Source organism: Melopsittacus undulatus, chromosome 2, assembly GCF_012275295.1.
Source record: "Melopsittacus undulatus isolate bMelUnd1 chromosome 2, bMelUnd1.mat.Z, whole genome shotgun sequence".
Taxonomy (NCBI): Eukaryota; Metazoa; Chordata; class Aves; order Psittaciformes; family Psittaculidae; genus Melopsittacus; species Melopsittacus undulatus.
The window spans coordinates 56,781,583-56,796,518 of NC_047528.1; positions in this window are offsets into that span (position 1 = coordinate 56,781,583).

Genomic DNA, 14,936 nt, shown 5'->3' on the forward strand with positions numbered 1-14,936 from the left:
CTAACATAAGATATTTTATAGCTATGTATCTTTGAAACACTTGAAAAGCTTATGCATGTACAGATATGCTCTCTGAAGAGTCTAAATAGAATTTGGTAAACACATGTTCAAAGATTATTTTCACTCTCCCGTACATGTGTTCACCTAAACCAGATTTAATTATTATGAGGCTGGGTGTCTCTCTCAGATCACAGTGTATTTTGTTGGTGAGAGGTTTAGCATTAATAGAGTCATAGAATGATAACGACAAATCCTTAAATAGTGTTTTTGTTTGATTTTTACTCCACCCCAACCACCCTATATTTCATTCCACTCTAAATGGCACTGGGCAAATTAGGCTGCTGCTTGAGCTCCTTTTCTGTTATTTCATATTTGGCATATTTCACATTGTCCTACCACAATCCCAAACTGTTCCTTAAACTTTCATAAACATAGCCAGACCTTTTATAAATCCGTAATAGTGACTCTCACATCATCATTATCAGGGAAAGTGATCTTTTTTTCCTGCTGTGGTATCTATGTGCCTTTTACAGCACTAATCCCTTAATAAAGACAAAAGAGCAATAGCTTGGTCAGGTAATAAAGGACACATAACAGCATTCCTGGTTTATCCATCTGTTTACCTCATTGATCTAATTACAGCTTAATTATCCACATTGGTGCACTTGTCTTCTAGACTGTATGTAGATTTATTTTAATCTGCATTCCTCTAAAATCCTTGCAAGAAAATAATAATAAAAAAAGCTCATGAGTCAAATGTCTCACTGGCATTCATGGTCCAGAGTTGCTGAAGTAATCTATGTGAGCATCCTGCATGGAGTAATTTCATTATGGTGATCAGCATTAACCATGTGTCCTGTGTTAAACATAGAATCATAGAATGGTTTGGTCTGGAAAAGGCCTTAAGATCATTTAGTTCTAACCTCTCTGCCATGGGCAGGGATGCCTTACACTAGGTTGTCACCCAAGGGTCTGTCCAACCTGACCTTGTACGCTGCCAGGGATGGAGCATTCACAATCTCCCTGAGCAACCCATTCCAGTGCCTCACCACCCTAACAGGAAATAATTTCTTCCTTATATCCAATCTAAACTTCCTCTGTTTAAGTTTTAACCCATTACCCCTTGTCCTATCACTACAGTCCCTTATGAATAGTCCCTCACCAGCAACCCTGTAGCCCCCCTTCAGATACTGGAAGGCTACTATGAGGTCTCCACGCAGCCTTCTCCACGCTGAACAGACCAAACTTTCTCAGCCTCTCTTCATACAGAAGGTGCTCCAGTCCCCTGATCATCCTTGTTGCCCTTCTCTGAACTTGTTCCAACAGTTCCATGTCCTTTTTATGTTGAGGACACCAGAACTGCCCACAATACTCCAAGTGAGATCTCACAAGAGCAGAGTAGAGGGGTAGGATCACCTCCTTTGGCCTGCTGGTCATGCTCCTTTTGATGCAGCCCAGGATATGGTTGGCTTTCTGGCCTGTGAGTGCACACTGAAGCTGACTCATGTTCATTTTCTCATCAACCAATACCCCCAAGTCCTTCTTCACAGGGCTGCTCTGAATCTCTTCTCTGCCCAACCTGTAGCTGTGCCTGGGATTGCTCTGACCCAGGTGTAGGACCTTGCACTTGTCATGGTTAAACTTCATAATGTTGGCAACAGCCAACTTGTGACAAGTGTGTTAAGGTCCCTCTGGATGGCATTCCTTCCCTCTAGTGTACCAACTGAACCACACAGCTTGATATCATTGGCAAACTTGCTGTAAGGGCATACTCAATCCCACTGCCCCTGTCACTGACAAAGATGTTGAACAGGATTGGTCCCAACACTGATCCCTGAGGGACACCACTCGTTACTGGTCTCCAGCCAGACATCGAACCATTGACCACAACTCTTTGCATGCAGCCATCCAGCCAGTTCTTTATCCACAGAGTGATCCATCTATCAAATTGATGTCTCTCCAGTTTAGACACATGGGTGTCGTGTCCGACAGTGTCAAAGGCACGCGTCCTGGTAGATGACATCAACTGCTGCACCCCGTCCATCAGTTCTGTAGCCCCATCATAGGTGGTCACCAAATTGGTCAGGCAGGATTTCCCCTTAGTGAAGCCATGCTGGCTGTCACCAAGCACCTTGTTGTTTTTCATGTGCCTTAGCGTGCCTTCCAGGAGAATCTGTTCCAAGATTTTGCCAGGCACAGAGGTGAGACTGACTGGTCTGTGATTCCCTGGGTCTTCTCTTTTCCCCTTCTTGAAAATGGGAGTTATATTTCCCTTTTTCCAATTGTTAGGAGCTTCACCTGACTGCATGATTTTTCAAATATGATGGGCGTTGACTTAGCAACTTAATCCTCCAGCTCCTTCAGGAACCATGGATGGATTTCATCAGGTCCCATGGACTTGTGCACATTGAGGTTCCTAAGATGATCTCACACCTGATCCTTTCCTACAATGGGCAAATCCTCCATTAGACAAATGAACTAACTTGGAAGTCAGAGTCTTAGACTTTCCAACCAATGTTTTAGGCTTCAGAATGTACAATATGCAAGATTGAGATGTAGGATTTGCAGCATCCTTCAGTAGGTTTCATTTTACTTTAACATCATCTGAATAAATACAGACTGGAGACTTCCTTATCTAGCAGTACAGGAGAAGGTCCTCTTCATTTTAATAGTCCTAACATTTGTTTCACTCTTGTATTTTGGGCTCTAACCATCCTTTAACATTTTAGTTACAACCCTACATCTTTATATCATGTAGTTTTTAAGTGTCTCACAGATAGATCTTAATAGTATCATTATGAGGCTTCCTTGTTCCCTCCATTTTAATCTATTTTCTTTTCCTTTGATAAGGAGAACATATCCTTTGGCTTTAATCAGGATTTAAGATGTCTTTATGTAGTACACAACATTTGGCAGCACTTTCTTTTGTGACAGTGTTCAAGACCAGGTTGGATGAAGCCTTGGGTGATATGGTTTAGTGTGAGGTGTCCCTGCCCATGGCAGGGGGGTTGGAACTAGATGATCTTAAGCTCCTTTCCAATCCTAACTATTCTATGATTCTATGATTCTTCAGTAGTTAACTAACCTCCTACCTATCTTCATCACCTAATTGCCCATTGGCAAGTTGCCTTCAAATCACAAGTTTTTCCTCCTCATGTAATTTTGAGTCATGTTCTCCAAATTTTCAGCTAAGACAAAAAACACTGTATTAAAATTGCCATTTTGAAGTAGGTTTCTGTATTAATTTTCCTTCCTTTTTGATGGCAAAAAGAATTTACTTAAATTCTGACATACTTTTCTCATCCTTTTCACCTCTGTTTTGCTTTTGTGATTGGTTACTGGAGCAAACTATCCTCTGAGTAGTACTACGGATGGTTTTGGCATATGGTACTGGCGGTAATTAGTTGGAGCAGCCAAAAACAGAGCCAGGGACTGAAATAAAAGTTAAGCAACATAGATTATGATGTCTGATGCTGGGGCTCCCTCCTTAGCTTTCCTTTATTTAGCACTATACCTCCATCCCTTGAAGTGTTTGCAGTATGATGGATGCCTTTTTAGAATATCTCTTACAGTTGAAGTTATGAATTTGCTGAAAAGATTGCTGTTTAAAAGCTTTATAGTAATTTATGCATGAAATCAGTCTAAATAAATGCTCTTGTCCTTCATAGCTTTAATGTGTTAAGCGTATGTGTAATGGCTGAGTTGTCAGCAAAGCATTCTCAATAATAAAGTTACTTTATATTTCTCTCTGAAAGATTATGATTCATATATTTCACAGATATTTTTGACTGCTTGGAATAAAAGAACCCCAACTGTTCTGCTCTCTTCCATATAGCTGTAGCATTCATGTTTTGTCTATGGGTTTATAAAATTGCATATGTGATTATTCTTGGTTCCTGTACACTTTCCTGCTGGGCTGTACTAACTTCTAGATGCATTCAGTTTTAACTATTGTGGGGGTATGGACTGCAGCTAAAGAAACAGGGATATTTGTCCTCTGTTTCCTCCAGTAGTTCAGTATTGCAGATGTTCTTCCTTTTCATGCTTTTTGTTCAAGTCTTCAATTCATTACTGTTTTCATCAGCTGTGTAGTTTGTTAGCCTATTCTGTGCCTTATCTTTAATGTTCAAAGGCATTGTTTAAATTTTAGTACAGTTCCTGGGTTGTTACAATGCTACTGTTTGCATTTTCCAGGCTGGAGAGTTTTGTATCTGTGGCTTAAATCATGTAATGACTTATACATGCCTTTTATACAGTGGAAGTCCTTGCAATTTCAGTGGGAACAGTCACAGGGTGCTAATTTTATAGAGTGACAAAATGTTGGTAAAAGTTTACCAATAAACAGCATTTTTGATCATGAAACAATATATTTCTGGAGAGCTGTAGTTTCAAATACTAGAGGCACTCTATCCTACTATGTTTTGGGTTTTTTTTTTCCTTTATCTGCAGTTGTATATTTTTAAACCAATATATGAGTATTCCTCTGAGTTGCTGTTGTTTTTGAAGAACTGCAGTTGGTTTCTGAGGAGATAGGCTGGTAATAAGCCTAACCGGACGGAGAAGGTTGTAGTTGTGCCACTGACTTCAAGAGGTCCCATGCTTAGCCCCTGAACTTCAGTGGCTCAATGAAATGCTGCTGCATACCCCTGCTCTTTTTCATTTATCAACTGCACGTTCTCCAGAGTACTTACCACCTTATGTTATGAGCTGGCCACTTACCCAGGGTGTGGGTAAATGGCCAATATAATTGTTGCCAAGAAAACTGGAAGTCCCAATCCTTTTTCCTTACTCTTTTGTAGCCCTGTGTCAGTTTCTAGCCATATGGTCCCACCCGTTCCCTTGTGTCAGCTTTTGCAGTAACACAATTCATCTTACTAGTCTGGCAGGAAGCTAGTCAGGTTTTCTTCTGCTGTATTTTTCTGCCAGATTAGTAAAATGCATTGGCTTGCCAAAGGATCTGATAACAGCTTACTTTCCATACTGACAACTGTCTGAGAAAAGAGCTCTGACAAACCGTACACTGTCTCTACGGCAATCTTCTCCACAGCCCACCTTCTTCCCAAGAGCCCATGAGTTCAGTTTTGGGGAGCACATGCTGGATGTAAGTAGAGGTCAAACACTGGTATGCAGGATCCTTGATTTGAGAGTGCTATTTTCCCCCTGGAATTTCCCCTGTGGCATGAAATCACTTACTTTGGGTAGCTGGATAATCAGAAAAAGAAGTCTCATTCATCTTGATTTGAAGTTCAGCCCTGAGAAATGCCATTTATGTCTTTCTTAAGTGCAATTCTGTGCTGTTTAGAGCCAGGGACTGTAGGTGCTACAACACCATTAATTTAGGAAATTCTCTACAGAAGGCAATGTTGCTTGTCTTTCTTGGAATCTGGTGTAAAGCAACTTAGGCCTGACTTCAGGTGGGCCTAGATTTAGAGTAGAGGTTGCTTGGAGGAAGAGGCTGTCTACTGCTGCTGTATGATTTCAAGATGACTAAGGACATTGCAGGTCATAGGTAGGGGGCTGGTAATGAATGCTTACTCTTCAGTGGTGAGAAGAATAAAGGTAGCAATATATAAATAGCGCCAGAAAGAAAACCAAACACAGTAGGAGTTTTTGCTCCCTTATTTCCTCCAGAGTAAAAACCTATGTTTCTGCATGCACCTGTAATCTGTTTATACTGATCCAGTGGAAGGTCCTGCTAGGTATGGGGCATCTGTGTCTTTAGGTGCATAAGAAATTAATAGAGAAAGCACACTGCATAGGACTATCCTCTTCAGGTGGTCTTTAGGCAAGCTGAATTTGCAAGTGAGAGAAGGCTGGACCTATAGGGTGGTTTCTTGCTGTCTGCCTGCTCCTGTGTTGGTACATGAACAAATACATTTCATGAATAAGGAGCTGAGATCATGGCTGAAGTTTCCTCCTTTTGTGGAGAAGTGCTGGCAGTTACTGTTATGAGTCGAACAGGAAATTTTGTGTAGGTCATGGGTATGCTGGGTTGCTGGCACATGGATGGTGGCATTGGGGTGAGACCAGCCTAGGAAAACCTTGCTATGTGAGGACTAGTGGATAAGTACTGACCCTCAGGGTGTACTGACCATGGTGGTCGGAAGACACTCAAGAGCCTGAAGTGTAAATAGTTTACTCCATTTTAGTGCCATAACTGAGACCTTTTTAATGAATAAATCTACCATGGAAATGGCTAAAAAGAACAAAAAGTACATTCCTGAAACAGAAATTTTCTGGCTTTGAAGAACAGAGTTTCTTAGAAACTGTCAGACATATTCTAGCACTCCACCGACAATGTGGACTGAGTGGAGGCAGTTTCAGGCAGCCAGATTTGAGAGTTTGTCACCAAACTAACAGGCCAAGTTTGATTCCTGGGAAGTCTTTAAACAGAAGCACTTTGACCTTTGTGAGAGGAAGAGCCTCCTAAATGCTGCAAGTAGTATTCTGGTTTCCTAGTCGTGGTGGAATAAACCCCCTTTAGAATAAAGGGGTTTAGAAAAAACTAATTGAGTTTTCATTTGAAGATGATGTCATGAGTACCTTAAAACTGGAGATAAACATCTTGCCTTATGTCTTGTAATTCAAAAAGATCACCACTTCTCACCATTAGTGGGGTTGCCGGTTTTCTAATTTTAGGTGACATCAGTTTTTGGAATAGAACTAATTTATCCAGAAAAAAAAAACCCAACAAAAAACATTTCTTGTTTTACAGCAGTACAGCCTTTATATTTTCTTTTGTTAATTTGTCAGCAAAGCTCCCATTGTTTTTTTACTGATAATAAATTACACTTTTTTATGGAGTGCCGAGTCATAGTAATTTCCTTGTTCCAATTTCATTAACTTCCTGGTAGTATTGTCTGAAGCAACCAGATGCTGATGTGTAATCCAACTGTTTCCCTAGTATGTGGGAAGCAGTAAACTTTTTGTTTATCTTGTAAACAGTTCTGGCTATATATCTTTGGTTGTTTCTTTCCCATGGCCAGATTAAGATTGGCATAAACTGTATTGTCGTTGGTAACATGCAATGCCTAGAAACAGTGACAAAAAAATCCTAGACCTATGTCATTCGCCTGGTTCACAGAAGTTGACTGGCTTTGTTTTGTTTTGAAATCTGGCTGGGTTATGTTATTTTTACATATGATCTATACTTGAACAGTCACCAAGAAGCTGAAACTTTGCAGTTGATTGTAAAATTAAATATATTTTTCCAGAACCTTACCTAAAATCTTCTGCAAAAGAGGAACACTGACATTTAAAACTGATGGCAAAATATTAAATTGTATTGAAGAGAGACATGCTCCACCCTGGCAGTGTTCAAGGCCAGGTTGGATGAAGCCTTAGGTGATAGGGTTTAAGTGTGAGGTGTCCCTGCCCATGGCAGGGGGGTTGGAACTAGATGATCTTAAGGTCCTTTCCAACCCTATTCTATGATTCTATGATTTTCTTAATTCTCACAAAATAATAGCAGTTGCCAAGCCAAAAGTAAGTTAATAATTTTACATGAGTGCTGTAAAAAAATAGCCAGGCATTTTGCAACTGTTACAGATATTTACTGTTGAAAAAGTGATTTTGCTAAGCTTCAACCTGTATTTGTGTACATGTATGGATTTTGTATCAAATTATACAATACTATTGTATATTAACACTTGGGATTTTGAGCATCTCTCAAAAAAAAAAATTCATAAGGGTTTTTGGGCTAGTCTCACAATTTCTTGAATTGCTGTTTTTACTGGTGTAGCCAGTGATATCAGGGCCATAATTAATCACCTATACCTCATATTGGTAAATTGCTTGAATATTTTTGATGAAATATCTTTATTTTCCTTAAGATTAGATCAAAATACAGCAGCATCTGACATTCTGTCGAAGTTCTGTCAAAGCTGGGTATTTTTAGCAACAGCAAATACAACTAATTATGAGCAGCTATTGCAATAAGATATGTTTTAATTTTCTAAATTTTGAAAGGGTTACTCGAAAAGGGGGGGGAAGCAATGCATCATTTTTAATTTGGAATTTCTTTGCTTTATGTACTTTGAGATAGGTTTTATGAAATGCTATGCTGACAAAAAGTTTCACAGTGGCACTTTCATTGAGGTATACTTGAGCATTCTTGATCTGAGTAACAATTTGAAATTAATTTTTTTTTAATTTTTAGACTTGATAATAATGGTTTTTGGAACTTAGAACAATGTGTATTTAAACTCCTGAATTGTGTTTGCAGGACTAGTCTTATCTTATTCTGTATCTATGGGGCACCTTTTTTGCTTTATTTTAACTGGCTTGGAAATAGGCACTCTAATCTTTGCTTACATGACCAGATTGAGATTGGCATTCAGGCTGATTTTCACAGTGTGTGGCACATTTATGGTGTTTCTTTTAGATGCAGCAAGATTGTGAAGTTGGCTGCAACTATATATAACCACCTATGCAATATAGCCAATGGCAGGTCTAGGTTCAGTATGGAGGCACATACATATTAGGCACTGAAACTCTTCCATTTTGGGTGGCCAGGTATGTGGTGGGCCAGAATCAGACTCCTAATATTCTTATACAGTGTGCAGGGAGATCCAAGTGCCTTAGGGAGATAACTGTGCTTATGCAGAAAGGTTTCCATCTCTGGCAACCAGGAAGTAGGAGCAGGAAGGAAGAGGGAAAATCATCATCTACATAAAAGGCCACCTTGGAGAATGTAAGTGGACTTTGGAGTTTGGAGCTCTTCTCAGGTCAGTTGTTTGCACCTACAATGGCTTTGCAAAGGGCTTACAGAGCTACTATTTAGAAAATAGTACAGTGGTATATTTAAAAAAACCTTTCTCCCCTACTGCCTATTTCTGGGCTGTAGGTAGGCCCCTTTATTAACCTGTGATCCAAACAGAGTTCAGAAGCCAATGCTAAGAGATGTTGTCCATGTATGAATACTGGAAGTGGCACAAAAGGATTTACACCATATTTTCTTAAGTTTGTAGGTTTCTAATGACTTTTTATACTGTATCCGGTACTATAGGATTCTTTGAAGACTCCCTGCAGCAGTGGCTGAGCAGCAGAACTGCCTTGTCCTGCCCACCTGCTTTCACTTCCAGGTCATAGATCCATCCTTCTTGGCTTTATTTCTGACACCCTGAAATTTGGTTTTTTTTTTGCTGCAAAATAGTCTGAAGAGCTTGTGAGTGCTCTTTCTTGCACAGGTAAGTTTAGCTATCCTGAGTTAGGTGGCAACTCAATATGAAATTGCTGTTTTGCACCAATTCCTTTGCCTTGGCTTTGGCCTATATTTTGCTTTAGATGCTTACATCACACTTGGACCTCACTCTTGGTTTTGTCTACAAAGTGCAGTAAACTGGCCTATAGAAATACCAGGACTGATTTCTGTGAAAGATAAGTTAGTCTGGCTGGATATCTCCATAACATAATTGTATTAACTCTGCTAATTTGGATAGTTTTTAGAGTTAGCTGCCTTTAGATGGAACTGAGCCGCAAAGTGTAGAAGTATTCTGCTTTATCCAGAAACTCTGAGATCAGAAACAACTGTAGTCCTACCAGTGCCAAAACAGCTATTATTATGTAAGTTCAAAATTTATTGCTTGCAAAGTAGTAATTAGTTTGGTTCGTAAATTGTCTGCTGGAATGGGCATAGCAAGTGGAAGTTTTTACTATCGTTTCTTTTTGTTCCAACAATGAATAATAACCAAACACATTGGATTTAAAGTTTTAATAAAGCTTTGGGTTGAATTTTCATTTAAAACTTTTATTTATAGGTAAAAAATACTTCTGTGTCTCATAAAAGTAGTAGTCATGAGCACCAGAGCTACATGAACCAGTGTTTTTATTCAGCTCCAGTTATTTTTATCAATGTTATTTATATACTTACTTATACACTTATTTGCAGTGTATTTGTTGAAAAATATAAGGTATTGCTTTAAAGTGACAGCAATAGAGATGAAAATGTTTTAATTCTGATAGTACAGATTTTACTGGAAGAAAAGTACACATTGCTTGTATTAAAAATAATTACTACATTAGATGCAGATCTTTCAGTTTTACTACTAGAAGGTAAAATTAGGAGTCTCACATATTGTAATTTCTGATCTGTTTATATTTTTCCACAGATTTTATTAACACTTACTGAATCAGACCTTGTTCTTCTAATTAGATTAACATTGCAGGCGTTTTTCAAATTCGTGGTATCTGCTTATATATAATTTAAAAAAATAATAAAATTCTATTATGAAAATAATGACTGAAAAATAATTACTTTGCTAAAATCCTCATACAGCTACTGCTTACCAGGCCAGTCCTGTAGGAATTTATTTAAAAATGCGTAGTTTTCATATAAGGGTGCTCCACAAAATATATCTGATTAAAGCTAGTGGAACTGCAAATCTGAGTATTTTCTAAATGTTTGTATATATAAAACCTCCTGTCTATAGAGAAATTGTCACACTATAAGAAATCATGGTTTCAATAAAAGAAGCAAGGTCAGTGCATGAAGTACATGAGATATCTCCTAATTATGTGTTTTGCTAACTGCCTACAGTGGGCTTAATTCAGGCATGTTTGAAAATATTTATGTAATCTCTCTTTTTCTCTGAGTATCATAATAATCTTGTGCACATTGAGTTGTATGACTGTCTCATCTGATGCAATGGTGCAGTTTAGCATCTCTTCCAATGCTTGTGGTGAGCATACAGGGAAGTAGGTTGGTTAGAGCCTGGTCTTTGTGAAGGAACAGAGTGTGGGGGGAGCTGGAAGGGAAGTTGAAGACATTACTGAACTGAATCCATACATCTCTTAGAAGTTTTGAGTGCACACCATATAACAGAAATTTTCTTTTTTCTTTTTCTGTTTTTTTGTTTTGGTTTGTTTGTTTGTTTGTTTTCCTTCTGTTTTCTGGTTATACCAGAATAGACTAAAAAGAAAAAAAAAAAAGGTTCACTAGAGCCACCTTGCATTTCCTTGTCAGTTGCCTTTAAAAAAAAATATATATATATATATATATATATCTCCATAGAAAGCTGTTTTGCAAATAAAAGGGGGTCAGGTTAGAAGGTCATAAAAGAGCTGAGGAAAGTGACTCAGAAAATGCCCCTTGCTGAAGAGCAGTATTGTTAATTGCCTCTCCCACAATAAAATTCTGGTGTCTGAGGAAAGCTGGAAGAGCTACAAGTAGTGTTTTAATCTGTCTTCAAGCAGTGGGTGCCAGCAAGGATAGAAGACAGCCAGCAGTACGTTTTTTGTTTTTAGACTTTCTTTTCTGACACCAGCTGGCACTGAAGCACTTGATGTGTTTAACAGGCAGGAAGGATGGCTATGAAATGGTTTAAAATAAGTTTGAGGAGTACTGAAATCTGTGTAAAAACTAAACATATGAAAGATGTTTCTATATTTGATAGGAACTGTAAATGAAAAGCCAAGCATTTGTGACTGTTTAGAGGTTGAACATCCTCAACTTTGAGAGGCTGAATCCCTGGTGATAGGCCAGATTTAACTGCAATCTGGAAAAAAACCCTCTAGAGAATGTGCTGTTGAGATACCCACAATTAACCCTTGGCAAAACAAGTGCAGTTATATTTCTTGTTTGTTTGAAGACATGGTTATGAATTACAGGTATGCTTTGCTTGGTTTTTGTTAATCCTTTTCCACTGCCCTTTTACAAACATGAAGTTTATTCATTTCATTTGTTTGTAAGACTTTGCTTTGTTTTGATGTCTTCAGATGCTGTGGAGTGTCTGTGCAAATTTACACACAGAGAAGGGCTGTTTTGTTTAACAGTGTTTTGAGACTTGAATGCTTTGTTGTTACTCTGCACTGTCTAGCCTTTCCATTTTGGAAAATGAGTATGAAAGGGTAGTTCTATAAATATAAATAATGTCTCAAGTGGATAGTCCATCTCAGATGTATTCTGGTCTGGCTTTACATTTCATTTGGTGTTCAGGTTGTGTGCCTAACACAATTACTGCAAATTTTGACCCTTGTACATATGCTAGATCTCTCAGCTGCTTATAGGAGGGAAAATTTGATTTTTCCTTTGAGTGATTTTCATATGTACATTTGACTGCAAGTGTGCAGGGAACTTACAAGACTGAGCTTGGAGATATTTTGTTTGGCAGTTGCATATAGCAGTATATATATAAACTGACGTTTATATTTGTGCCAGAATAAGACATGCCTAGAGTTCATATCAGAGGTAGTTCCAGATTTCCAGCCGAACCAGCAGATTCATGTCATATTTTTCTGAAAATCCCATCATCAAGTATAGAACTGTCTCTCTACTTTTTGGACAAAAACCTGTGGATTTTTTATAAATGCAAACACAATATTTTTTTACACAGTCTGTTGCCATAATAAAGAATCCCATGTAAAACTTGTCAGGTAGACATGAAAACGTGTAGAGATTTCATGGTGGGCTTTCCTGAGAAAGCACTCCAACAGATTTTGAACGATGTTGGCAGCTTAACTGAAAACATTAACTGATTTTTTTGTTTTGTAGTAGCAGGAAGCAGTATATGCAACATATTAATGTGTATAGGTAGCGTGTATGAAAGAACACCAGCAGGTAAGTAACTTTGTACTATATACAGAAAGAAAGTTATTTGGTAGTGATGAGTAGTTCTGTACTGTCATCTCATCAGCAGGTGATTTGAATTGTCATCCCACCTCTTACTTTTCTCACAAAATTCAAAATAAGCATTCACAAACTAAGGAGCAGCTGAATAATTTTACTATTATAGTGAATAAACTGTAAAAAATGTTAATAAGGACAATTAAGGTAATCAGTCATCAGAATTTACAAGCATTGGTTTTCAGAAGGAAAAAATACCGGGATATAGTACTAACAAATACATTTTTAAAGTGTTTATGTCGATACTTGTTTTTTCTGATTCTTCTAAATGTTACCTGGTTTAAGTTGCAGAACAGACATTCTGGCATAAGCCATGTTTAAGGAATAAGATATACTCTCTATTTCGTCCAGTTATTAAGTAACAGTAACATTTGGAACAAATAAGGGAGTACCATAAGATATGCCCCCAGAGCTGTAGATATCACTGATTTTATGGGCTGGTAAGCATATATGGTAAAAACCTGACTAAGAGTATTCCTCACTGTTTAGGCTATCGACTGGTGACTATGAGTGATCTGAAAATTAACTGATAAATAATGGCCTTTGCTTTATTTATTTTTTTAATAGGCATCCTTAACTAATGTAGGTTTTGAAGGCTTCTGTTGTTTTCATATTAAGCATGGAGTGTTTTTCTGATCTTACTGCAGAATATATTGTGATGTGTGAGAAAAAGGAAGACCTGATGTTTCAATCTTTCTGCTTTAATTTCTACTGCAAGTTTATTTGCAATATTTTATGAGACTAGAGTCATCTTAGTTCCCTTTGATGGTATCATGATGCTGTCCTGTAAAAATCTGTAACTGGTTTAGCAAGAAGAATTTTTGAGAGATGTTTTAAGGAAGTTGAATCAATACTTTCACTAATTGAGGGAAAGCAACAGTATATACTGGACATAAAAGCATGAAAATAGAAAATTTGGCAAATGGTATAAGGTCTCTGTATGAAGTTCTAAGTAATGGCATTTGTCACTGTAGTTTTCAGAACTTCAGATGAAACACTTACAGAAGGAGAAAATTACCATTTTTTGACAAGGAGAGGAATTTGGACTTTGAATTAACAGTGAACCAAAGGAGGATAGTAGGTGTGAATTCAAACTAATTGGTGCTTCAGATCATTGAGCTGTTTGAAAATAACATGTGTGCTGAGAACTGTGGAAGTTAAGTCTCTCTTAAATGCCTAATTAAGCACAGTTCTGTCCTGCACAGGAGAGAAAAAAAGTTAATGTCACTTGCTGCTTTGTACTCAGCTGACTGATTTAAACGAGCAGTCAGTCAAAAGATTCAGCTTCTGTGTGGTAAAGTTCTCCTTATGATTAGATTGATCTACTAGTCCTAGAAAGGGTGATGCTCTAAGGCATACAGATATAGGCATAAAGATGGCCACAGGTATAATCAGAGTTGTCCAGAAAATGTGTAAAGCAGGTGCTTGGCACAACTGATGTGCGTTTTCAAGTGTGTGTAATGTGGGTGGAGAAGTCTTGTACCTGAGTGTCTAAGGTGCATCACACCCTGTCGCCTGGCTTAAGCACACACCTGTGTGAGTTAGGATATAGAAAGGATATAAAAATGAAATTTTCACTGGAAAAGTACCCATTAAAAAGCATGGAAGAACCCCCCTTCTACTCCCTTGAAAAAGGGCTGACAGTTGATCAGACTTGTGTAAAATAAATGGGACCATTTGACATGTAAGATCCTTTGCTTTCAAAAAGACTATTAGGTTCACTGGCCACAATCCAACAGAGAAAACAAAATGTGTAGAATAAACACTCTCTATAGCAGGTGGACGTAATGCTTTATTATGCACAAATGCTGTTTTGTGTTGTGTAACCTGGGGACAATTTAGCAGACAATTTTGTATTTAGAAAAATCATGGTTTATGCAGAAAAGGAGAACCACGGATAATGAATTGTCTACATCTGAAAATACCACACTAGATCTGAAACACATGTCCCACAGCATTGTCTTACAATTTCAAAAGCAGAGGAAGGAAGAGAGATTATTAAATTTAATTTCACTCCCTCATATCACTTTAAAACAGATGTTTAAAACCAAAAACGTATCCCTGCTTTCCAGTATTTATTCTGAAATATTTTATTACCAATGTTTTGTCATTCAAGACCAAACATACAAACAGTGGCCCTTATTCATTGTGCAGCTAAGAAAGAGGTATTGTAATTTTGTGCCTGCAAACCTCAGTTTAACTTTAAAAACAAAACAAAATAAAATGCAAACAGAATACCACTCTGCTGTGAGAAGCATGGGCTGTGTGTGTTTATGTGTATGTATGCAGGCATGGCTGCCTTGTTCCAGGAGAA